General features: G+C 40.7%; 1 protein-coding gene across 16 annotated transcripts in view; it reads right to left on the bottom strand.

Annotated features, from left to right (window-relative positions):
- SPON2 (spondin 2) overlaps window positions 1–25,776 on the bottom strand; it is a 122,184-nt gene that overhangs the window by 34,401 nt on the left and 62,007 nt on the right. For 10 of the 16 annotated variants that reach the window (XM_073342832.1, XM_073342821.1, XM_073342834.1 and 7 more), the window contains 3 exons: window positions 25,359–25,496; window positions 2,740–2,860; window positions 2,114–2,525 (listed from right to left, as the gene is read on the bottom strand). The gene's annotated coding sequence lies outside the window, so the exon portion shown is untranslated. Of the gene's footprint in view, window positions 1–1,235; window positions 1,444–2,113; window positions 2,526–2,739; window positions 2,861–25,358; window positions 25,497–25,776 lie in introns of all 16 variants that reach the window. The other 6 variants (XM_073342827.1, XM_073342828.1, XM_073342826.1 and 3 more) reach the window with 3 other exon arrangements.

The raw sequence follows: 25,776 nt of genomic DNA, 5'->3' as shown, positions 1-25,776 counted from the left end.
CTCAATGTGCAGTGGCAGTCAAAAGAGCAAACAGAATGCTGGGAATAATTTAAAAAGGGATAAATAATAGGTCAGAAAATATGACATTGCCTCTATATAAATCCATGGTATGCCTGCATCTTGAATACTGTGTGCAAATGTGATCAGCCCATCTAAAAAAAAATATATATTGGAATTGGAAAAGGGCAACAGAAATTATTACGGGTATGGAATGGCTTCCGTATGAGGAGAGATTAATAAGACTGGGACTTTTCAGCTTGGAAAAAAGATGGCTAAGGAGAGATATGATTGAGGTGTATAAAATTAATTTAATTTGGTGACCCCTAGTTCTTGTGTTAAGGAAGTGTTGTTTACTACTTCTCATATCTACTTTCTCTACACCAGTCATAGTTTACTACTTCTCATAACACAAGAACATTGTACATTCATACACATTGTGAAGAGAGTGGTCACTTTGGATGGGCTATTACCAGCAGGAGAGTGAGTTTGTGTGTGTGTGTGGGGGGGGGGGGGGGCGGAGGGTGAGAAAACCTGGATTTGTGCTGGAAATGGCCCAACTTGATGATCACTTTAGATAAGCTATTACCAGCAGGACAGTGGGGTGGGAGGGGGTATTGTTTCATGGTCTCTGTGTGTATATAATGTCTACTGCAGTTTCCACGGTATGCATCCGATGAAGTGAGTTGTAGCTCACGAAAGCTCATGCTCAAATAAATTGGTTAGTCTCTAAGGTGCCACAAGTACTCCTTTTCTTTTTGCAAAGACAGACTAACACAGCTGTTACTCTGAAACAAGAACTAGGGGTCACCAAATGAAATTAATAGGCAGCAGGTTTAAAACAAATAAAAGGAAGTATTTCTTCACACAACGCACAATCAACCTGTGGAACTCCTTGCCAGAGGATGTTGTGAAAGCCAAGACCATAACAGGGTTCAAAAAAGAACTACATAAATTCATGGAGAATAGGTCCATCAATGGCTATTAGCCTGGATGGGCAGGAATGGTGTCCCTAGCCTCTGTTTGCCAGAAGCTGGGAATGAGCAACAGGGGATGGATCACTTGATGATTACCTGTTCTGCTCATTCCCTCTGTGGCACCTGGCACTGACCACTGTCGGAAGACAGGATACTAGACTAGACAGACCTTTGGTCTGACCCAGTAGGGCAATTCTAATGTTCTTATGTTATAGAACTCTGCCATAGCTCTCAAGGTTCAACAAAGTATAAAGGATTTACCCTTCAATGGTCAGTTCTTGTTTTCCAAAAAGATTAATGAGACGCTGCATTCCTTTAAGGACTCTACAGCCACAGTATGTTCATTGGGGGCTATACCAGAAGTTAAGAGTCATCACTATGGAGCTCAGCAACCGCAGCAGCAATATTGTCAATATTCCCAGAAGTACTTCAGGCAGATGGCTTATCCTGCTAGGCAGCAGGACTTCTCCTTGAGAAGACAAGTCAGAAAGGAGAAGGCCCTCTGGTTACAACTTCAACCAACCACCAGCTCATCCTCCATCAGCTTTGCACAAACAGCCAATGTGACTCTCCTCTCAAGGGCAGCATACCAGTCATCAACTTCCTGACCGTACTGCCTCCATTTGGGAACAGGCTGTCCCACTTCTACAGTACTTGGGAAACAATAACCACAGACAAATGGGTCCTAAGAACTGTGATCAGGTAATGCCATCCAATTCTTGTCCATCCGCCCTCTTCCCACTCCTCTACACTGTCCCTTTTCAGGGACCCCTCTCATGAGTCACTGCTTTGTCAGCAGATTCAGACTCTGAGATTTAGGAGCCATAGAAGAAGTTACCCTTCAGTTTTGGGAAAAAGGATTCTACTCATGTTATTTCCTGATCCCCAAGTCGAAGGGAGGGCTGAGACCTATTCTTGACCACTGAGATATCAACAAGTACATCATATATCAGATTCTGTATGTAGCTACAATCTTCCCTACATTGGATCAAAATGACTGGTTTGCTATCCTCGATCTGAGAATTCCTACTTCCACATGTGATTTTCCCAAGCCACATGAAATTTCTTATAATGGCAGATCAACATTATCAATAAACAGTACTCCTGTCTGGCCTGTCCTCAGCCCCATGCATATTTACCAAATGCATGACTGCGGCCACAGCCTCTCTCCTCTTCCCATACCTGGATGATTGGTTAGCGAGGGGAAATTTGAAGACCAAGTCTTTAAACTTCACTTCATGCTGAATCTCATCAAGTTGTTGGGACTGATTTTGAACAGGGGAAAGTGAACAGAAAAAAATGGAGTTCATCGGGGCCATACTAGACTCTACAAGTTTGAAAGCTTTTCCCCTGCACAAGCGATTCCAAACAATTCATCATCTGTGTCTGTCCTTCCAATCTCGTCATTCAACTTCAGTCTGTGTGCCTGGGCACATGCAGTTATTTAGTCCACCCTGACAGATTGCGCCTTCATCCACTTCAAAGCTGGTTAAAATGTTTCTATCTCCTGAGTTCAGCTTTGTAAGGGTGCCACTGGCGATCCTGGAGCCCCTAGAGTGGTGGACAGACCAAAAAAATGTATGATAGGATGTATCCATTGCCCATCCTCCACCAATCAAGACTACAGCTACTGATATCTCCACAATAGGTTGGAGACTGCATCTAGAGATTTTGAAAGCTCACTCCAAGCAGCTTTGTCAAGAAGCAATAAAGCTGTGGCTTTTCTGCATCAAGGAATGCATTATTCTCATGGCGACTCACTTACCAGGAGCCAGAAGCAGTTGGCTGATCACCTCAGCAGGTATTTCTCCCAGAATCATGAGTAGCCCCTGAAATGCAGTGTTCTGAGGCCCATCTTCAGAGAATGGGACATTCTGTCTGTTGACCTGTTTGCAATAAATAAAAAAAAAAAAACCAAGAAGTGACATCAGTTTTGGTCACAAGCAAGTCTCAGTCTAGGCTCTTTCACCAACACCTTCCATCTGAACTGGGGATCAGTACTGCTGTATGCCTTTCCCCCACAATCCGCTCATCCTGCAGGTTATTCTCAAACTGAAGCGGATCATTCCAAACGGATACTCATTGTGCCAGCTTGGTCAAGACAATGTTGGTTCTCCAAATGCCATAGTCTATCTGTTCGGCCTCCCACACCTCTTCCCCCGCTTCCTGACTCAACACCCTGGTCAGACACCTGACACTGAACACTCTGTACTCGTGCCATGGACTCTGCATGGGTAGACAAGGAGGAAGGTTGATATTCAGAAGCACTTCAGTTAGCCCTATTTAACAATAGAAAACCCGGTACGATATCTCTCTATTCTGCCAAGTGGAAGCATTTTTTAGTTTGGTCCAGTCTCATGGAATTCAGCCAATGCTAGTATGCATTCAGGACATTTTGGATTACTTGATACATCTTAAATCCTCTCTCAGCTTTTTGAGGGTCCATTTAGCAGCCATCTTGGCATTCCATTCTCCAATCCTGGGGAAGTCAATTTCTTTTAACTCCATTGTAGTCCAAGTTCTAAAAAGTATTGTCCATCTCTTTCCACCTGTGATAGAAGCGGTTCAATTGTGGAACCTCAACACTGTACCAGCTGCCCTCATCAAACCTCCATTTGGGCCTCAAGCAACTTGTTCTCTGTCCCTTTTGCCAAAAAACAGCTTTTCTTATTGCCATAATATTCACAAGGAGAGTAAGCAAACTGCAGGCTCTAACGGCAGGGCCTCCACATACACAATTTTTCAGAGACAAAGAAATAGATAAGTTCATGGAAGAGGTCCATCAAAAACCAGTGACTGAGATTAGGGCACAGATGGAGACTCATGGCCCCCCAGAAATGACGACAGACATACATCAAGAAGGCTAGCTGTAGGCTCTGGTACTGATGCATGTACCATTGAGACCAGCTCCATCTAAGGTATTAGACACACTACCTTCAACACAGCCTCAAACTTTATTGGTACCAGTGACACCGGAAGTCTATGCAGTAGTATGAGATTTCCTTTGCCTTTTGATTCCAGACTCCCTTTTGCTGCAACAGGATTTGACTGGGATTACATAGGTGCTATAGTTGATATTACAGCCAGATGACCTTCTGACACCGTCAACATAGCATGCAGCATCCCCAGCACCTACAAGTCTTCCTACACTGACCTTTTCTAAGCAAACAGTAGTACTGGGACTTAAATCATCAAAATCTCCTTCTGTACTGGAATACAGACCAACCTTTAATGATTGGTCATCTACAGCATTAACTGGGGATGGATTCTTCACTCAAGTACTGGAAAGACTTGCAGGAGGCCTTCTTCCCACTGCTCGCCATCTCTTCAGTCCTCCACCTTCTGTAGTTTTGAGGCCTTCTCCCCTGTCCTTCTCATGCTGAGTGAGGAAGGTTTCCCCTTATCCAGCCTGTGCTGTGAAGGTTTCGGGACACATCTCCACACTAAAAAGGCTTTCAGAAAGGGTTAAAATCTGCAGGACTTATGGTCCCTTTCTTACTCTCTGTGCCTGCACTCTATAACAAAATGGTCACTCAGGCAAAACTATAACTACTACCAAATACCCACCTGGCTGTGACTGGGTGCCTGGAATGGGGCTCATAATAATTACGCTGATACCAGTCCTTTAGTTACTAAAAACTAAAGGTTTAATAATAAAAGAAAAGAAGAGAATTATAATATACATACAAGTGATTGCAAGTCATATACATACAAGTGGTTGCAAAGTCCTTATATCAGGTTTGTAGCAGAGATGGAATAAACTGCTAGTTTGCAAAAGTCTCTCTGGAACCACGCAAACAGATTGGGGGTCATCAGTCCTTGTTAGAAATCCAGTCCAGAGAAATGAAGCAGGAAATGAAAACCAAATGGAGATGTCTCAAGTGCCTTTTTATATCTTCTGCCACGTGCATGGAAATTTACTGTCCTAACGAAAGTCCACAGCCCCTGGTGTGGAGAATTACTGGACCAAGATGGAGTCCAGGGTCACTTGAGCATATAACATGTCCATACATAGTTTACTGAATTACAGGGGGTGGCCACTGGCCCCCTCAGAGTCTGAGGCATCTACAGGAAGAGCTACTGTGTGGCTGTGTTCCCTCTAAGGTGCGTGGTCACACGGCCACCCAGGAATGAATCTAGTGCCGCGCACTTGGTTAGCAGAGCCATGCATGGTGGCATGTGTTCAGGTACTCACCCCATTGCTCCCCAGCCACATTGCTCCTGCCCTCTGCCTTGGAGCCCCTGGCCAGCTGCTCCCGGGCCCCTCCTGCTTGCTGTGCAGAGCGGGGGGGAAGGAGGGGCGGTGATGTCAGGGTGTTCCCCTCCTGCACCTCTCCCTACCCATGTACCCACCTCTGCAGAGTGCGGGACAGGGCTCAGGAGCAGGAGAGCTCAGCTGTTGTCTGAGCCTTCTGGTGTGTGAGTGCCTTAAAGAGACAGTGCACGGTCTCTCATAGACTTCCCCAGCAGCCAGTGCGCCCACGCACACACACACACACACACACTCTCTCTCTCTCTTTCTCTGTCTCTCACGCTCACCTCCCAACACATACTTGTATTATTGTTGTTACTTCTTGGTACTTCCTGCAATGCACATATATTCTCTGTAATTTTATTCTTTCAAAGTGTATTATTTTATTTTGACTTGTCTATGCATTTCATAATTTTATTTCTCTTTTATGCTTAAATTTAATTCTTTGAGTAGCGAGTTCTAAAATGTCTAACCTGTCCTGGCTGGAGTAATTATCCCTATAGTAACTTTTTAAAAATATATGTTATATCTAGGTTTTTTTGTTTCTACTGGCAGTGCACATCGGCACATTACTTTGATGTTGGTGCACATAACAAAATTCATTCCGTACACGATGGAAAAAATTAGAGGGAACACTGCTGGGTGGGATGAGTTTCATTGTTAGAGTGAAGTGTTCTTAATGGGACATCAACACATAGCTGTCTAGCGTGGATGCAAATCTACTTGGAGGGGTGTCACCCAGGAATACAACACATGTGTAAGATACAAGCACATAGCCAATATTTATAACTTCAGATACAATGATGATACATGCGTACTCACAGGATAATCATACTTAGCAAATCATAACTTTTCCATCAACACCTTATATGACATATTTTGTACACTATTTGTTGTAATTGTGTAACAGTGGTAGCAACAATGACACAAATGGTCATCTTTCTTATACACAACATCACACTGGTGACTGACGTTTGGTCAATCAGAAAAAAAATCATCCAGCATTAAGTTATCAGGAGACTGTTGACTATAGAGTCCCTGTGTCTTATTCCCTTGAATAATAATTGGGCTAGACGCAATCAGACTTTCCAGCTTTGTGAAATGGCATCTCTCACAATGCCTATTTCAGCATTCCACAGTTGCAGAAAATTGTGGATTTCTACTCAAGAATAGGGTTTACTATTCATGGCTGGAAAGCCACGCATGCCAAATTTCTGTAGGTCAGCAGCTGGAGAAGAAAATTTCTGTGGGATCATAACCTATGCTTGCATTCCTTTTTCAATTTTTTTGCCCAGTTAAAGAGCAGCTGAAGCCTCATGGAAATCTTTGTAAAAAATCTTCCATTTAGAAACCCTTTTGCCTGTATATAATATTTTCGTTTTTTTCTTTCCTCTTTTGCATCAGAAAAGTATTTTGTTTCTTAAACTGATGTCTCCCTCCAGCATACCTAGCTTCCATCCATATCCAGCCCTCTTTTTACTCTGAGTTCTTGAGAGCAAGAGAGTAGGCACACAAGGAGTTTAAGGTTTAAGGTTTATTTCAACACAGGACTATGCCTAGTGTTTTAGCTTACATGTGACCATGCACAGCTTCTGCTCATTCTGGTGGTGGAGAGTAACAATGTTGCACTTCCTGCTGTTCACACAAGATTTTGCAAGATCAGTGTTGGAAAATACATGATCAAATGATGTGTAGATAATTTGTGACTTTGCTGTAACAAACATTTAAACTCTAGTCATAATTTTAATTCTAAACCATTGGGGTTATTTTTACAACCTAAAATAGCAACAAAACAAGAAAATAGTTTAAAATATCCAGGATAGCTTTGTAAGAATAGCCAATATCGTGTCACTGTTTCAACAATCAATTTATACAATATGGAAAAAAAATGTCTGAACATAGTAAGGCCAATTCTGCCCTCAGTTACCTGGCTGCAGATCACATTAAAGGGTGCAAGTTCTACTTTGATCAAAGTAAACTGAACCTATGGAGGGCATTGTTGTACCCCTTGTATAAGAAGCAACAGCAGGACTGACATAAGTAGTGATGATGACGCTTATTATATGATGAAAATAAAGAAACAGGGATTAAATTAGATCTGCCATTTCTTAGGTTTGTTTGCTTGCCAACATGCAAAGCAATAGAATGAGAAATCCACTTGTGGTTTTTACCCATATTCCTGAACTATTGTCACATATTAAAAATTTACAATAACGACATCCATTTTGCTGCTACAGAATGTGTGTGCATCCTTGAATGTGCACAAGCTGTTTTAATAAGCCTATAAATATCTAGCATTTCTCATCTTCCAAAAGAAACATAAATCTGTATTACTTAAGAGCACTTACACACCCATACCTTCTCTTGTAGTTACCATGGATACACATACTACGATGGATACTCAACAATGCCAAAAGGTTTACATTCAATCTGAGTCCTTCAGTCTGAGTTAAACAGTAAAACCTCAATAGGAGTGACGTAAGCAGCAGAATATTTTTGTATGATAAATAGTGGTGTAGTACTAGAGCCTTCTAAGTAGCACATCACGTGAAAAGGAGATCATGCATTATGTTGTGATGGGGGGAGTCCCTTCCAGGTTATGAATTCACAAAATCTTACCCCTTACCTTTGGGAGTACAACCTTTCAACAGCCTTTGGGAAGGCAGGATTCACCCAGAAGTCATGCCAATGCCATTATCAGCAACAGTCTCCTTTGTCAATCACAAATAGCCCCAATGCCCCTCTAGGATCAGCTCCTTGGTCACTAATCAGGGGCCAACTTCCTTTTGGGCTCTGCCTGATCCTTACATGCAGTGCAGGCTCACCAGGACCACACTCACTGTTTCCTGGACCTATTTCCCAGCCTCAATTCCCGGTTTTCATCCTTCTGCGTCCCTGGTAACAATAGCAGTGGCAGTAGCCACAGCCACCATTACCCACATTACCCCTTCTTCTCAGGAGAGCTTGCAAAAGGAAGATGGGGAGTGACTTCCCTCCATTTCTCTACCCTACTAGAGCTCAGTGGGAGGGGAGGGGGCGTAGATCCCAGTTTCTCCTGTTTGCACATTGCCCTGCCAACCAGGGCTCTAGGGGCAAGACCATTTTTCACAGTGCTGTTGCTAATCTGTGGAGTTACTGTTCCACAATGTTGATTCAATGAACTATACAATCAGTATGACCTAGAAAAGCTCTGAAATGAACTGAACATTTAGATGGCTCCAAAGATGAAGGCTAAAGCTTACAGAGCTGAGTGAAGATCAATGGGACACTATCTCCATATTTTTTTAATTTGCTGTGTTTGAAAGACTAGAAGAGATGTGTTTTGCACACTTCACTGAAGAAAAAAGATTTGGACAGAATTCAGAGTGTTTTGCATTGAAACTTCATTTAAATAACTTGACATGATACTCAAAATACCATACGTCCAGATAATGTAAACATGATCTAAAGATTAATACATTATTTCATGTCCATAATTTCTAGGTTGGACTTGGCAAACAGCATGGTATAAGGAAACTTTATACCCATTCCAATATAGTTGCTTTCACATTCACTGAACGTGGATTAAAGAGGGTAACTGTTTGGCTTTTAATCTGCATCATTTAACATTTTTTTAAAGTTTAGTTTTCCTTGTTCAGTTTTTTCCCCTCCATCCTTTTCTCACATTCTCATCTTGCTAATGGATTTTCCTTCTTTCTAATCCTCATATGTTTGTAAATTCACTAGTTGAATCTAAGGCAGGAATGTCATTTCATGAGGTGCATCAGAGATAATACTCTACAGAATAGTCTGGGGGGAAAAAAGATAATTCAAAATGAGTTTGTGGTGAGAGATAACAGGGCAGAAAACAACAAGATCATTCACACAGAGAAAAGTTGCTGAAGTTAAGGTATTTTTGTAGAAAACTTCTGTTTCGTCTTCTAAAAACTTCTTTGTTGAAATGGAGTAAGCCTCTGGTGTTACATGTTGTACCTCCTTTTTGCTATTGAACCTTTATGCAGGGATAAGTAGGCATTAGACAATACCACTTATACATGAAATATGCTATTTAGTAAAATATGCCAGTCTTTTATTTCTTTGGCACCACTCCACAAGACTACCAAACATAATCTATATTGCTAATCCACTCATTACCACAACACATTTCACTTCTGAACATCTCTTGCTTTACAGGCTAATTAAGTTTGTTGTCCTCACTTTTTAAAGCCAGTCTTAAATAGTATTATAGAAAAGAGCGATCCGTATTAAAAAAAAATAAAATCAGTTTCAGACCTCAAATAATAACGCACTGTGAAAAATTGACTCTTTCATAGGCTCAGGATCTGGAAACAGATCTAATCCATGTATAAAAGGGGTTTTATGCACCACTGTACACTGATCCTCCTGTACCTGTTCAAGAATCAAGATCAATACAGAATAGACGGTGAACCTGGACTGGGGAAGGTTGGGCCAGTAACAGGGGGACCAACATTTTCCCCCGCTAGCTTCATGGAGATCAGAAAAGGTAGTTCATCTGTAGTCTATATTACATTTCTCTTAAGCCCTCTCCACACCAAGGAATGTCCCTTCAGAGTAATTCTGGGGATTGTCATTACCAGAGGATGAGCTTGCAAAGGGGGCCTGACTTGCCAAGGAGATCAGAGGGCCTAACAGAGACATAATTTTCTAGAGTTATGCAGGAGAATCTCAGAATCTACTTTGTCCTCAGGGGACGGGGGTGGGGGGACGACCACAGCCCATTCTGTGGAGACACAAATTCCATCCCCTCAGAATGGTTTGTGGGAAACCTCATGAGGAAATCCTTGTGGAAATTTTCTCCACACCAGCATTCTCCCATAGGTATTTTCATGAGACTGGATGACCGGGGCATCTTAACATGCTGTAACATCACCTTCTTTCATATTGATATTCATAAAAATTGAGAGAACTGGTAACAATATCCTATTGGAGTTTTTAGATTGGAAAAGACTGCCAATGGTAGTCACATCATTTAAGACATTAAAACTGAACTAAACAAAGGCCTAGAGCGTAAACGAATATTTAAAAAAAAAAAAAGAAAAGAAAAAACTTCAGGCATCAGGCAAAGTCCAAAAATTTTGTATGTGAGAGGTTCTTGTTGGGCGTTTAAGTTCACATACTGCATATATATATATATTTTGTCATCACTGCTTTACTTGGATATGAAAATGATCCAATATACATTGAGAAAAGTTAGAGCATTTGTTAATCCTGAACAGAGAGATCAGTTGAATAAGACAGTGGAGGAACTCTGGTATGCCATATATTCAAAAGCATCTTAGAAGTGGTAAAGAAGAGGAGCAACTACAGTATTGTGTAACAGAAACTAAATATTGTTTCTGATCTTAGTCCAGCAGCTCAAGCTAAAAAAACTTGCGCCTCTTCAGAAAAGAATGACTGGGGAAAATGTTCCTACTGCCCTTTGCTTCCCAACAAAACCCAGGGGACTGTGAAAGGAGAAGTCATATTTTCTAGGTCATGACTTATGCCAGGCATTTATTGCCAAAAAAAATCATATAATTCTGAAATGGAAGAAAAGGTGGACTATCCATTAAAGCAGTGGACTGCATAATTCTTTGTAACTGTTATTGTACTTCCAGTGTTGTAATCATATTGGTCCAAGGATGAGAGAGGCAAGGTAATATCTCTTACTGGACCACCTTATACCTTCCACCCAGATAAGATGGTCCAGTAAAACATATTACCCTGCCTATCTTGTCTCTCTCATTATTGTATTATTACATATTTCTTAAGCACCAATAGTATGAAATACTGACAATTTTGACTTTGATTTTAAGATGGCATTGCCTATTAGTGATAACTGAATTTACCAAAGTGGTATATGATTAAATGTATTTTCTCTGTGAGTTATATATATTGCAAGTAGAAACGGATGTTAATTTAAATTCCAAATTAAACTTCAAGTGCTGCAGGAATTAGTTCTGATAACTTACCAAGTAGTTCTTACTTCGGAGTCATTTCTGAATCAATGTGCCTGTCTGGTGCAGGACTAGATTCTATATTCAGTTACACTGATATGAATATAGTTACTTCAGTAGAGGTGCCCGAGGATTACAACAATGTAACTGTGGTCAGAATCTGGCCTGCTGTCTTTCATATGACAGATAAAACTGAGATCCTGATTTCTTTTGTCAGTAAAGATTCCATATCACTTTTCTGCATAGTAGACATGTTAAATATCAGTTGTTCTGGCCAAACTGTAATTTAGATAATATTCTACCTCTGAGTTCCTCCTGCAGATTCAATTAAAGAGGATATTCTTTTCTTTTTTTTTCTTTTTTTTTTTTTTTTTGCTTCCTGACCTAACCTGTTGGGTAATGTTGGTGGACACACCGTTAAACTACTATTGCATTTGTCAAGGTTCCTCCCCCACTCTGAACTCTAGGGTACAGATGTGGGGACCTGCATGAAAAACCTCCTAAGCTTATCTTTACCAGCTTAGGTCAAAACTTCCCCAAGGTACAAAATATTCCACCTGTTGTCCTTGGACTGGCCGCTACCACCACCAAACTAATACTGGTTACTGGGGAAGAGCTGTTTGGACGCGTCCTTCCCCCCAAAATACTTCCCAAAACCTTGCACCCCACTTCCTGGACAAGGTTTGGTAAAAAGCCTCACCAATTTGCCTAGGTGACTACAGACCCAGACCCTTGGATCTTAAGAACAATGAACAATCCTCCCAACACTTGCACCCCCCCTTTCCTGGGAAATGTTGGATAAAAAGCCTCAGCAATTTGCATAGGTGACCACAGACCCAAACCCTTGGATCTGAGAACAATGAAAAAGCATTCAGTTTCTTACAAGAAGACTTTTAATAAAAATAGAAGTAAATAGAAATAAAGAAATCCCCCCTGTAAAATCAGGATGGTAGATATCTTACAGGGTAATTAGATTCAAAAACATAGAGAACCCCTCTAGGCAAAACCTTAAGTTACAAAAAAGATACACAGACAGAAATAGTTATTCTATTCAGCACAATTCTTTTCTCAGCCATTTAAAGAAATCATAATCTAACACATACCTAGCTAGATTACTTACTAAAAGTTCTAAGACTCCATTCCTGGTCTATCCCCGACAAAGACAGACTATAGACAGACACACAGACCCTTTGTTTCTCTCCCTCCTCCCAGCTTTTGAAAGTATCTTGTCTCCTCATTGGTCATTTTGGTCAGGTGCCAGCGAGGTTACTTTTAGCTTCTTAACCCTTTACAGGTGAGAGGAGCTTTCCCCTGGCCAGGAGGGATTTCAAAGGGGTTTACCCTTCCCTTTATATTTATGACAGCATTTCACTTTAGAGGTGGCTGCATTTTAATGGCTGGGCAATGTAGTCCCTACCACTTATATCCCTAACATGCATGTTGTGAAGCTTACCTAACAAATGTTTGGAATGCAGTTGTAGGCATCTCGGTCCCAGGATATTAGAGAGACAAGATGGATGAGGTAGTATCTTTTATTAGACCAACTTCTGTTGGAAAGAGAAACAAACTTTCAAGCCACAAAGAGCTCTTCTTCAGGTCTAGGAAAGGTATTCAGAGCATCACAGCTAAATGCAAGGTGGAACAGATTGTTTAGCATAAGTAGTTAGCACATAACTCTGCTAGACACTAAAAATCATGGACTGAACAGAGACACTGTATTTATGGTTTATTAAAACAATCTGTAACTACTAATCCCCCTTTTTGTCCTATGACTGAAGAGGTGTTAATGGGTCACTCTATCTTGACTGATCCCTTAGAACAGGTACTAACTACTTATCCTAAGCAATGTGTTCCATCTTGCATTTAGCTGTGACCCTTGGAATACCTTTCCCAGACCTGAAGAAGAGCTCTGTGTGGCTCGAAAGAGCCTCTCTCTCACCAACAGACATTGGTCCAGTAAAAGATATTACTTCACCCACCTTGTCTTTCTAAATGTTTGGAAAGCACTTTGAGATCCTTGAAGGAAAGGAATAACTAGGAAAAAAGTATTAATATTTAATAACTGCTACGGTTGGATAGGCACAAGGACTGGATAAAAAGACTTCAGTGATGATCCACAATGCCCTCTTCCTCAACCCCCTCCCTAGTTAGCCGTGTGGACTATAATAGGTACCAAAATCTCTTGCATGTAATTGTCACACCTCTAGTACTTAGATGAATGTACAGCGGTATGAAAATGCCTGAGTGCCTAAAATACCTGAAATTAGTCATCTAAATAAATAGCCTAATTTTCAGGGATAGTGAGCACTCCAAAACTGCAACTAAAATAAATCTGGGTTTTGTGTATACATGGAATGTAGGACCAAGCCCTTTGCTTTCAGAGGATTAGATTAAGTAAGGAAGCACCCTGACTTTTTGCCTATTACTCCCTCAGGGAAGTGTCAGAAATACCAGGACACAAACAGCAGAATAATTTCAAAATGTATTGATTTTTTCGAGCTGTACAGCATCCCCAGTAGCAACATAAATGTTTCTGCACTAATAGCTATTCCAATAGTTATACAAATAGAGTTACATAAAAATACATATTTCCCTGTCTGTACAACCAAGTAGCCCTTCCATGATAATCAAGCACAGGAAGCTGCATTCAGTGCTACTTATATGGAAATGGCTGTGCTTGATATGATTTCCCCCCCCCCCATCATGATAAAGTTAATTAACATGCCACTTACATCTGTGAAAATAATAGCGAGCTAAATCCACTTGTGACTCTACAAAGTAATTTGTGGGTAAAAGTAGGTATGTTGTGTCACTAAGCTGAGCCCAATATCACAGATGTAACTGCACAGTTGGGAATTATTTACATGCTTCCTTTGCCAGGCACTTTGGCAACACCATCAGTTTTTGGGAGTCGGACTGCCAGGGTGAATCTGAATGAACCATTCATTGCCAACCATTCTGTGGGTTCCAAAGCAGCTTCCCATCATCTGCAAACACCTTGGGACATACCTCGAACTGGGATAAGCAGAAGAAAAATATTAGGCATCTTTGCAGTTTCCAAAATGGCATTTCAAATTTTTGGCCAGCTAATATGGTCTATAGACATACAAGGGATCAACCAAATAGAATAATTCTGCAGAGCAGAAGGTTGTGGCATGTTTAAGGGAGCCAGGAATCTGGAACTCCATCCTCTTTTTCTTTTGACTGTGTGTAGTCAGGCTGTCTGTCACCCATTTAAAGTTGGAGGGGAGAGAGATTGTTAGCTCTGCATCTGTGGCTACCTAAAGCAATATTATACTGATGCACAGGTACGCAATATTCAACTCAACTCATACATTTACTTTGCTGAGATTTCAGTAGAATTCTATGGGGGCACAGGTTAACAAAGGATATGGCCCATTCTGTGACTGGAAGTCTGCATGTGAATTTGTAATGTAGAACCACAACAAATTAGTTACCCGATGAATAGAGCGAAAGACACGGTTTGTTATTTGTCTGTGGTTTTGCCTATTATGCACTAAGTTCTTTCCAAACAGGCAAAAAGTTAAAAGTTGCTGTCCCAAAGAGCTAACATTCTGAAGACAAACAAACAAGTAGACAGAAGTTAGAGGCAACTGGAAACAAAAGAGTATGCTATTAAACCTCTGTCTCTGGCAGGTATCATTGCAAGTTAGAACAACTTGTAGAATTTATCCAGCAAAGTGTCTTTCCAGGATCCCTTATCTATTATAGCAGCTGCCCGTCTCCTGCTACAGAATCCAGTGCATAGCAAGCCTGACCAAATTAGTTACACCATGAAGTATTTATTAGTATTAGTTACCTTTCTTTCTGCAGTGCTTTAGATGTACATGGTACTTTACAAATACAAAGTCTTTGCCCCAAAGAGCTCATAATTTAAGGGTCAGACCGTGTGAGGTATAAGGCACCCCCCAAGCTCTAGTGAAGACTGAATTCAGGGCACCGAGCACCACCAGATAGGCTCTGTGTTAGACAATATTCAAAAGAACGGATGGATATTTTAACATCTGTTGTTGATGTCCGATACAATTCCTGTAGTCACTTCTTACAGGATTTTATAAAATAATTATGTGCCTAGTTTCAAACCTTAGTGCCCAAAGCCATACCATCCGAGTGCCTCCCCTGATAAAGACATAATGGACATTTCTCTCTCTGTCTCTCTCTTTTTTCCTTCTATGGAGATAAACAATTTTTTAAAATATTAAATGTGTGAGTGAGCTGGTGTATGTACTATTGGAGGAAAACTCAAAGAGCTGGGTTTGAAATTTAGTTCTGAATGTAATAAGCATGGAGGAACAGTTTACTCATTACAACTCTGTGGGTTCGGTCTGAGAGGAAGCACCGGATCCTGAACCATTTAAGAATATTTCTGTCCATTCTTGCAGCCTTTTGAAGGCCAAACAGCTATTTGGTGATCAATTCCACTGAATGGGACAGACAGTTCCAGCAGGACGCACTTCCATTGTGGACACCAAAGAACAGGTGCCCTCTCTGTACCTTGCCCTGGTCTGAAACCTGATTAGGGGGTAGATCCAGGCTGTTGGATGCAGATGGTGGTCTTGAAGGGTATTTTTAGCTAGCTTCTCATTTAATTTGCTGTGATGGTTGGAAACTGGGTGATAGTTTGCAAGGTTACTGGCATCAAGTGGCAATTTTCTTTAATATAGTTCAGATTATTGCATGTTTTAAAATGAAAATTAGATTTCCCTCTTCAAAGGAGTTGTGTGGTACAAAGGTTTGATTGTCATGAGTATGGAATAGCCACGTTATTTACAAATGGCAAAGCAATAGTAAACACTTAACCTTGGTTTCAGAGTAACAGCCGTGTTAGTCTGTATTCGCAAAAAGAAAAGGAGGACTTGTGGCACCTTAGAGACTAACCAATTTATTAGAGCATAAGCTTTCGTGAGCTACAGCTCACTTCTTCAGATGCATATCGTGGAAACTGCAGCAGGCTTTATATATACACAGAGAATATGAAACAATACCTATTCCCACCCCACTGTCCTGCTGGTAATAGCTAAGTCATTATGCAAGGTAGCCTGTTTCCTCTTGTTTTTTCCTACCCCCCCCCCCCAGATGTTCTGGTTTAACTTGGATTTTAACTTGAAGAGTGGTCAGTTTGGATGAGCTATTACCAGCAGGAGAGTGAGTTTGTGTGTGTATGGGGGTGGGGGGGATGTGAGAACCTGGATTTATGCAGGAAATAGCCCAGCTTAATTGTCATGCACATTGTGTAAAGAGTTATCACTTTGGATGGGCTATCACCAGCAGGAGAGTGAATTTGTGGGGGGGGGTGGAGGGTGAGAAAACCTGGATTTGTGCTGGAAATCACTTTAGATAAGCTATTACCAGCAGGACAGTGGGGTGGGAATAGGTATTGTTTCATATTCTCTGTGTATATATAAAGCCTGCTGCAGTTTCCACGATATGCATCTGAAGAAGTGAGCTGTAGCTCACGAAAGCTTATGCTCTAATAAATTGGTTAGTCTCTAAGGTGCCACAAGTCCTCCTTTTCTTTTCACTTAACCTTGGAATTTCTGAGTTTCAACTATTTTTCTCCCTTTGCAGGTGGGGGGCCAATCTGGCCCCATGTTGGGAAGAGAATGATACCAAGATCAATAGAGCCTCCGAATCTGGAAGGCTTCGGAAATTTCATGAAAGTATTTGTTTTAAAACATGGAAAAATTAGATATGCCAAATTGACTAATATCTAGGAAATGTTAGAAGATTAAACAAAGTAAAATATGAGTTTAATTATCAATTATAAAGGAAGAACATGTACTTTTTTACTTTAAATACATTTTTTATGAGATGGGACTAATATGGAATATTCGTTTTGAATCTTGTAAATCACATGCCAGGCTACACTAATGAGGCAGATGGAAGGCAGATTAACTACTGTACTTATCCTAAAAGAATGGGTGAGGTGTTCCGTAACTTTCAGAGAACATGCAACACTAAGGGGAAACAATTTTAAAATCCCATCTGCTCTAATTTATATAGTCTGACTAGCAGGCATTGGAGAAACTTCTAATGATATCAGAAATCGTTGTGGCATCTGGAATATCTCTAGAAACATTAATTTTCTAGAGTTGATGTAAGCATATCTCCCATGTTAGTCATGCTATTTTGTGCAAGTCATTATTATACTTATTCTCTGTAGAAAATGTATATTAAAATATATATAATGCCAGTAGTTTATATTTAGCAAGGGGAAAAGTAGAAAAGGCTGTCAGTTAAAAAAAAAATCCTTGCATGAAGGAACACGGCAAGGTAGTGTAAACTCCTAGTAATGGTTATTGGGATCATAACTGCGGGCTTTGAAATAAAAACAAGTAAAATTTGATATAACTAGGGAGGGAAATTATTTTTTCCTTCTAAAATCCCTATATATACTTTGTATTCATCTGCTGAATATCTACACTATGATTTTCATTTAAGTACTTCAGCATCTGCTGTTTGTATCCTGCATGTCTAAAATCCTGGCGTGATATTCCGGTGCATTGGAAGTTTATTAGTGCCCTGCTTTAAACTCAATGTTGTTTTCAGCTATACATTCTTCTGCTGAGGTCTCATGAGTAGATACTGACCTATAGCCATTATTTCCACATCTCAGTATTAAGCAATGTGTCGGGGCAGGGGGGGACCCTAATGGCACTCTTACAGCTGCGGAAGATAACTCAGAGATAACTCAGAGATAGGTGCTTGATTTTGTCTTTACAATGTCGATAGAGTTCATTTCATACACACAGTATTATATCTGTAGATTCTGGAACAGATAAGCCGGTGGGGTGACGCAACATGAGCCATTATTCAGGTTAGAAATTTTGTTCCGCTGACACAGTAATTCACATTAACATGTGACATCTCTTGCCAGTTGTCATGAAATTAGAATGTTGACATGAGTTAATGTGATTGCATGAAATAATAAGTTTTGCTCTCTCCTAATTTATTTGGGGTCCTTGAGGTATTCACCTCTTTCATTCTGAGGCAGTTTTCCTCTTTATAATCTCAGTCTCTTTCAACTCAACACATACCAGTAGGTTTAAATTTAATTTAATCCGATTTATATAAATTCAGAAACAGAAGATGATGTTTTTAGTTTTCATTTTGTCATAAAAATAAACTATTTAAAATGCAAGAAAGGAAGGCAAAAGAGTGGGTGGAAAGCAAGAAAGTAGAGGAAGTAAGAATCACTTATTTCCTCTCATATCTGGTTCCTAGAAAATCAGAATATTTGCTATAAGACTCATACAATAGGACCAGATTTTCAAAGTTGGACATGTGTTTACTATTTTTGTGTTCTTCAAAGCAGACTAAGATTTCTATGGAATCTAACAAATCCATTATTTAATTAGAATGTTAACCCCTCTTTTCCAGCTGGTTGGGGAAGATATTATAGTCAATCCTCCCACATCTTTTCAGACCAAAAAAACAAAACAAATGCACACACATTGGCAGGCCTTGTAAGATGAGAAGCTGTTCTTAAAAGCAACTAGACCCTGATTAAGCCACATGTGTTGATGAGTCATTCCTAGGGCATGCTCTAGCCAATCCAGAAGTCAAGAGCTAGTCTGGTGACTCGCAGGGCAGGTATATAAGCCTCACAGGAGAAACAGCAGCGCAGTCTGCTCAACATCACTCCCTGGTCTGGATTTCTCTCTTGCTTTTTAGTGGTAACAGACTCCACAAGCCTTAGCCAGCTCCAGCTTTGCTCTTGCTCCGGTCCTGCTTCTGGTCCAGCCTTTTTCCAAAAGCACACTGGGCACTTGATTCTGGTTCTGACCCCAGCTCCTAGGCCTGATCTTCCCCATCATGGTTTCTGAAAGACTTAGCTTTGCAGATGAGGAAATGAAAACCCCATGCTTTCTTGGGGAGGAATCCAATGTTTTAAAGAGTGGTAGAGCGGAAAGATGGTACAGCGGTTAGGGTTTCAGCCTGGGTCTTAGATCGGAGAATCAAACATCACAGATTTAGGGCCAGATTCTCAAAGGTATTTAGAGTAGCAGCCGTGTTTTTTTTCAAAGGTATTTAGGTACCTAAAGATGCAGGTAGGTGCCTAGGTGAATTTTCAAAAGTGCCTACGCAGGTTGATAAAACTGATTCCAATGGGAAGTGGGCATTTAACCTGCTTAAGTGCCTTTGAAAGTCCCATTAGATGCCTAAACACCTTTGGGAATGTAGCCCTTAATCTATGGGCCTCAGCTCCAGGTTCACTGAAGTTGATAGAATACTATGAACCTCAATAATTTGTGTAAAATGGAGATGTTAGTACTTCCCTATCTCAGAAGCATTGAGGATAAATGCATTAGATTGAGTAATGGGGGCCATATAAGTACATAGAGACAGATTATGCATTAATAAATCATGATTAAATCTAGGCCAAAGCCTAAACTTGCATGCATGATTTGCTAATGAAGTTATAACTGTTTGTATTAATTAAGCAATCAGTTGTATGTCTGTCTTTTGATAATAAATTCTAGTATGTCTTGCTAATCAATGGTATATCAGGTAATAAAACCTAAAATTTCTGATTTATGGTCCTATGTAAAAACTGCTAGACCAAACTGCTTCCAAAGTGTGACTGTACATTTCAAGAGACTGCTCCCTTTGCTTAGATTTATATCTGAACTTTTTTTTATAGATTCACAGATATTTAAGGCCATAGTGGTCCAGTATGTTCATTTAATCTAGCTTCTACACCACTCTGGCCATAGAATTTCACCCAGCAATTCCTGCAGTGGAGGGAATTTTTCTTCTCTGGCCCATAAGAGAATACCATCAACCTCAAGAACTTGTGGTTTGAGCTACAGATTAAATCAAGATTGGTTGTCTTTTGAAAAGATAAAGACCATGGACATAGTTTGGGGGTGGTGCAGGGGAGGCATTGCTCCCCCAAACAGAGGCAAAGCATTGAGGGTCATGTGGAGTCACATTCCACTTCCCCTCCCCCCATGCTCCCATTTCTGTGAGCCAAGCTGCTCAGGTCACCACAGGAGACAGCAGCAGCTGAGACTCCCCCATGAACCTGGCCTGTCGTCTGTCTCCCGCCCCCATCCAGTACTGGTAGCCCAGGTACCACTCTGGGCAGGGGGAGAAAGCCAGTGAACCAACAGAACATGCGTGCATGCACACCCGTGCTTTCCCCTCCCCCACACAAATATAGCAGTCAAACTATGCCTATGATAAAGACCCCAAGTGATGATGAATTTGCCACTTTGCTTGGTAAGCGTTTCAATTATAAGTTACCCTCTCTGACGTATGTTCACAGAATCACAGAAATGTATTGGTGGAAGGGACTTTCAGAGGTCAGCTAGTCCAGCCCCCTGCACTGAGGCGGGATGACGTATACCTAGACCATCCCTGAAGACTGTTTCTCTAACCTGTTCTTAAAACCCGCAGTGACAGAGATTCCACAACCTGACTTGGAAGCTTATTCCAATGCTTAACTATCCTTTTAGATAGAAAGGATTTCTTAATACCTAACCCAAATCTTCTTCCTGCAGATTAATCTGATTACTTGTTGTCCCATCTTCAGTGGGCATGGAGAACAACTGATCACTGTCCTCTTTATAACAGTCCTTAATATAGGTAAAGGCTAATCAAGTACCTCCACCATCTTCTTTCTTTAAGACTAAACATGCCCAGGTGTTTTAGCCTTTCCTCATAGGCCAGGTTTTTTTTTGCCTAGACGGTTATTCCCCAGTGTGTAGTTGTGAATTTGATTTTTCCTTCCCAAGTGTAGTACTTTGCATTTGTCTTATTGATTTTCATCTTGTTGATTTCAGACCTATTTTCCAATTGGTCAAGGTTATTGTGAATTCTAATCCTGCCCTCCAAAGTGCTTGCAAAACCTCCTAGCTTGGTGTCATCCACAAATTTTATAAGCATACTCTCGACTCCATCATCCAAGTCATAAAAATATTGACTAGTACCAAAGCCCTGCTGTATCCCACTAGACACATCCTCCAAGTTTGACAGCAAACCATTAATAACGACTCTTTTAGAATGGTATTTCGATCAGTTGTGTGCACCCACCTCACAGTAATTTCATCTAGACCATGTTTCCCTAGTTTGCTTATGAAAATATCACATGGGAGTGTCAAAGGCATAACTAAAAATTAAGATATCACCTCTACAGCTTCCCCTTATGCACTAAGCCAGTAACCCCATCAAAGAAGGAAATTAGGTTGGTTTGGCATGATTTTTCTTGGCAAATTCAAATGTTTGGGCAATAGTCCACAGTCCTTGCCTTGGCCCCTAGTATCAGGGGCGGACCGCACATGCCTGCATTCTCCATCACTCTGTAACCGGGCGCAGACTCACCGGCAGCGCCTCCTGCTGGTTGTCTCAGGGAATTAGCATTCCAGCCTCTGGAGCGCCCTCTGTTGGCCGGTGTCTCGCCTTGCTGCTGGCTCCCGTGTCCCTCCCAGGACCCCAGTGCCCCTTTAACTGGGTGCTGCCCCCTGGCAGTACCCCCACACTTTTGGGTCTCCCCCTCCCAGGGAAACCCCTCCACACTATCCCCACCTCACCTCAGTCATGAGCTACTGCCAGTCACCAACTAGCCCCTGCTCCCTGGGGCAGACTGCACTATAAGTCACTCATCACAGGTGAGGGGGTTTGGACCTGCTGCCTCTGCCTACCCCTGGCTGCCCCTGCAACCCCCATACCTAATAGGCCTTCCCAGGCCTGCAGCCTGCGGCTTTCCTAGGCCCGAGCTCCCCGGGCCTTTCCCCAGCCCTGCTCCAAACTAGGTCCTCTAGTCAGGTCTGTGCAGCCAGGTTCCTCCCTCTCAGGGCTAGAGAGAGAGTTCCTCTGCTCCTGGCCTCCCTGGCTTTTATAAGGCCCGCTGGGTCTGTTTTGGGCGTGGCCCCAGATGCGGCTGCTCTGCCAATCAGCCCAGCTTTTCCCCTGCCCCAGATCTCTCCCAGGGCTGTTTTAGGCCCTTCCAGGAAGGAGCTACACAGCCACTTGCTATTGTTATGCCTTTGCCTGAAAGATTGAGCCCCTATCAGAATTTAGCTTTGTGGTATAAGATAGGACTTGAGAGAGAATAATCACAGATGTTAGTCATGTTGCTTAATTCTGTACTGGAAGGTGTTCAGATAATATGGTGATGAGGGCAATATAAGAACCTACAAAAATAGACTTATCTTAGTTTACCTAGTTTACTCCATTTAGCTGTATTATAGACAGAAGTATTAAGTAAACTGTAGTACAAAAGAAATTTTAAAAAGTAGTATTTTATAACAAAACATTGTTCTTAAGTGAATTCTTCTGCGTTCTAATAGTTCAACATCACTTAAAAAAATGAGTGTAAATATAAATTTTGTCCTGAAAACAAAGTGTGTGGTTGTCAGCTGTTTTTTTGGTTTTTGCTAACACATCATAAACTCATCTTAACAACTGGGATTCCCAGCAATTAGCCTACTGGAGTAAATACGGCTGCCAAAGCAAAATTATGTCTAGCATAGAATTCCATATACACAAAATTAACCCATCAATGGGTGATGTGTTAGAATTAATTAAACAGTATGTGGTATTCAAACTCTGCAGAAAATTAACCAATTTTTTATCGCAAAGCTAAATCTGAAGAATTTAAACTTTTTTCCAATAAATCCACTTATTTAAATATCTACAATTTGTATAAAAAGATGATGTATTTGTATTGAATACTGTTTTAAAAAATATTTCTATTTCATAGGAAGTTTGGGGATTAACAAACAGAATAGACAAAAGATGTTATTTTTTCTACAGCGGCATCTCAACATACAAACGTGTCATTCATAGCCCAACATTCCCCCCTCCCACCAAGTTGTCATTAAGTCCAATTTAAGGATACATTCTTTGATCCAAATGAAAGATTTCAGAAGACTGTGGCCTAACCATGATTTGGAGTCTTTATTTTTTTGTGTAGAGCACAAGTTTAGCCTGAGGGGGAAAAAACAGCAAGTTGTTTCTCCTTAGAAAAGCCACATGGTTACTGCCACAGCTGCAGCTCTGGTTTCATTTCAGAGCTTGAACTCCCAAGGGACACAGTAAAGAATAGTTATAGCCAGTATGGCCCAAATGTTATCACCTCCTAAATACAAAATATAAAATCGACACAGGAAAAGAGAAGAACTTTGATTTCTCCACTAGAAGAGAACCTTCACTTAGGCAAAATAAACAATGTTATACACTTAAACCACTGTTAAATAAAACAAGTTTCTTAAAAAAAAAACAGAACTTTTCAAGATTTTGAAAGTTTCTGATTTTTCCATTCATTTCAATTGTGGGATGTATTTCCTATGTCAAGCTATCTACTTCTAAACAGGACACCCGAGCTGATTCTGTACTATATCAGCAAAATGTCAGCTACCACTAAGGTGCCACAAGTACTCCTTTTCTTTTTGCGAATACAGACTAACACGGCTGCTACTCTGAAACCAGTTACAACTGTTTAATTCTTTTTTTACTATAGAACCCATACATAAACAACCCACATCTATAGATACCCCATGTATATGTACATGTGCCCATACACACACAGTGGTTATATCCATGATCTATGTTATAAATTATAGAACAAAATCATAAATTGTATTTATCATGAACTTTTAACCACCTCATCTGCATTCTGCCCACTAATCCATCTCTCCTCAGACTACTAACAAGCCAAACCTCCGATCACTTCAAACAAACAGTCAGGCAGCCTCCACTGGTGGGGTCTGTGGGACCCAGACTGAAACATAAAAGATGATTTACAGAAAGAAAATAATTGAATAATTGGGCTCAGGAGGTTTTGTTTTGAAAGGGATGTTTGAAAGTGTTTTGTTCTGGGATGAAGACTGTGGTCGACAATGCCACTCCTCTGGCACAGTGGAATTTTCTCTCATAAGGATAAAGTTTGTCTACACAGAAGACAGAGTTTTCTCAGGGACCAGTCTGAGACTGTGGAAGAAATTCCTACAGGATCTAAGGACCGTCACAGACTTTGCCAAGCACAGGACTCACCTCTTCTACCTTGCCTTCTCTAAACTAAACACAAAAGCCCCTGTGGCACCTCTCTTCCAAAGAAAACCAACCCCCCCAAGAAAAGTACTTATGTATATTGAGGGGAAAGGTACTAGCCAAAAGTACGTCCATAAGATATTGAAAATAGCTCATATTGAGCAATCTTTAAAATCTGTCTTCAGTAAGATAAAAATTGTAGGAATGATCTAGCAATCAGCTTCTGTATATTCTGGTTTGATTGTCTTTCCACTTTTCCATTTCTATTACAGGTGGTTTTCATGGTTGCCACAAATCTCTCTCTAATGTATTTTGTCTTGTTCTGCTAAGCCTGCCATTTCTATTCTTCATATGGCTGAACCAGTCATTCTAGAGTCAGTGCCTCCTAAAATCATCAGAAGAGCTCCCCCTCGCAAATGGTTGATGTCAGTCCATTATAGCACTACAAAGGTTATGACTAAGCACTTAGGCAGAATTGGTAATTAACAGACAGCAGGCCAGACTGCTTGTACAGCACCTAGCACAATGGGGGTCGTAATTTATGACTAGGACTCCTAGTTGCTACAAGAAGAAGAATTTGGATCTTAGTTTCACCTGACTTCAATCAAGGTACACCAAGGTAACAGAGTTCAGAATCTGGCCCAATCTTTTTGATCAGAAAAGAGAACCTTCATGGAAAGTAGAACAACTGGTCTTAGCCTGGTACTAGTGATGCTCTCCTGATCAAATGTAAGTGTGAAGTTAATTCAGAGATAAATCTATTGTGCATTATTGCTGCAGGTATTAATTTATTTTGAACTCAAAAACAGCAGCAAAGAAATTTTGTACATGTTGTATAGCTATTAAAATACTGAAACAATACTTTAAAAGCCTGGAGAGGAAGAAACAGTGGAAAGAGAGAATGGAAGGGAAAGGATTTACTTGCATATTTATCACAAAAAGTTTTCCCCTAACTGCATCCTTTAATGATGCCACTGGATTTTCTTTCATTTAATTGCTATTCTATCAGTCTTTACTGTAATTTACCAGGGCATGAGTTTGCAGGAAAAATCATTGTTTTCCCTCTAAATAGCTACCAGCAGGTCCTTTTTCTGTAAATCGTAGTCATGGCATAACTGTTAACAACTTTAGAAAGTGACACAAAATAGCTCCGTTTACCTGGCATATTAAAATTGCAGTTGTCAGTTTTTAATGCCTCTGATATCCTTTAATTCTCCACGTTTGTAGAATGAGCTAAGCTTTGCTTCCAGGATCCCGCCAGGATGCTCTGAGACAAAGATGTACATCCAATGAAACCTGGAGGGAAAAAAAAGTCTTTCATGTACTTAATGCATCAAAATAAGTCCAAATTTATTGTGTCAGAAATTAACTGTTCTCCTTCATAGAGGCCCAGAGCCAGGAGAAAACATCACCATTACCATTATATGTTACACTGTCTAAATGAATACGTATAAACCGTACTGTGTACTCCAATCATTTAATTTTTTTACTGATGTAACTGTAAAATATGTTCTTCTTGCAGTCTTAAATGGGAATGGAACAGATGGTAAACGCTTAATTAAGGAGTAATTTGTCC

This window comes from Lepidochelys kempii, chromosome 4 (genome assembly GCF_965140265.1).
Source record: "Lepidochelys kempii isolate rLepKem1 chromosome 4, rLepKem1.hap2, whole genome shotgun sequence".
Classification (NCBI taxonomy): Eukaryota; Metazoa; Chordata; order Testudines; family Cheloniidae; genus Lepidochelys; species Lepidochelys kempii.
The sequence above is the reverse complement of the archived record's forward strand: the minus strand, read 5'-3'. Positions and strand labels throughout refer to the sequence as shown.